Source organism: Cebus imitator, unplaced genomic scaffold (genome assembly GCF_001604975.1).
Source record: "Cebus imitator isolate Cc_AM_T3 unplaced genomic scaffold, Cebus_imitator-1.0 Scaffold0, whole genome shotgun sequence".
Classification (NCBI taxonomy): domain Eukaryota; kingdom Metazoa; phylum Chordata; class Mammalia; order Primates; family Cebidae; genus Cebus; species Cebus imitator.
In genome coordinates, this window is record NW_016107315.1 from 14012504 (window position 1) to 14013452 (window position 949).

Sequence of the window (949 nt, forward strand, 5' to 3'; positions counted from 1 at the left end):
GCACAGGAAGTTTGAGAAAACCATATGTATTCACCACTCAATATCAAACATTACTTGAGATGTTCCCACCTGCACCAAACTACCTGGGCGTGATAGCAAATTCTGAAGGTCTGGATCAGAAACAGACAAACAGGAATGCCTGGAAGGCAGGAGCCTCCCACAGAAAAATTTTCACCTGCTGCTAATATGCTACACATAGTTTCCACCATTAAAAATGTATTCTTTGGGGTTAAGCCAAATTTCTCCTTTGCATAGGACCTTCCCAGACTATTGTTTAAAATCTTATTTTGCTGTTCACCCAGGTGACTGGCTTAGCATTCATAGCGATCAAGCCAGCCTTGAGGTCTTGCTCAAGTAGCCTAAGGTACCTGGCAACATGGAAATGGCTACATTTCTAGGTGATAAATACCTCAATCCTAAGGATTAGAATGTTCTCTTGGTATTCTGTTTTTAAGTGGTTTGATCCCAAAAGAACCCAGAGCTTTCCTATTATGTTTTGCTTATAATTGGGCTTGGAGGAGGACTGGGTCCCATCTTCTCATGAAGGCTAAGTTGGTAAGAATTTGTTGCTGTGCTGCATAGAGCCCAAACTACCTACAACTATATCTACCATAGGTTCTGGGAGCTAAGTGGCTTCCCTAAGCTTGGACTTAAAGTGTTCTGTGAGAAGTGTGTTGCTTTCTGGAAGTGGGTGGAAGGTGGAGGGGCGGGAACCATGTTGGGCACATTTATGAAGAGGGAGTGTGGGACTCTGCAAGTGTTGACAATGAAAGGGCCTGGAGGCCGGGCGCGGTGGCTCACGCCTGTAATCCCAGTACTTTGGGAGGCCGAGGTGGGTGGATCACGAGGTCAAGAGATCGAAACCATCCTGGTCAACATGGTGAAACCCCGTCTCTACTAAAAACACAAAAAATCAGCTGGGCATGGTGGTGCGTGCCTGTAATCCCAG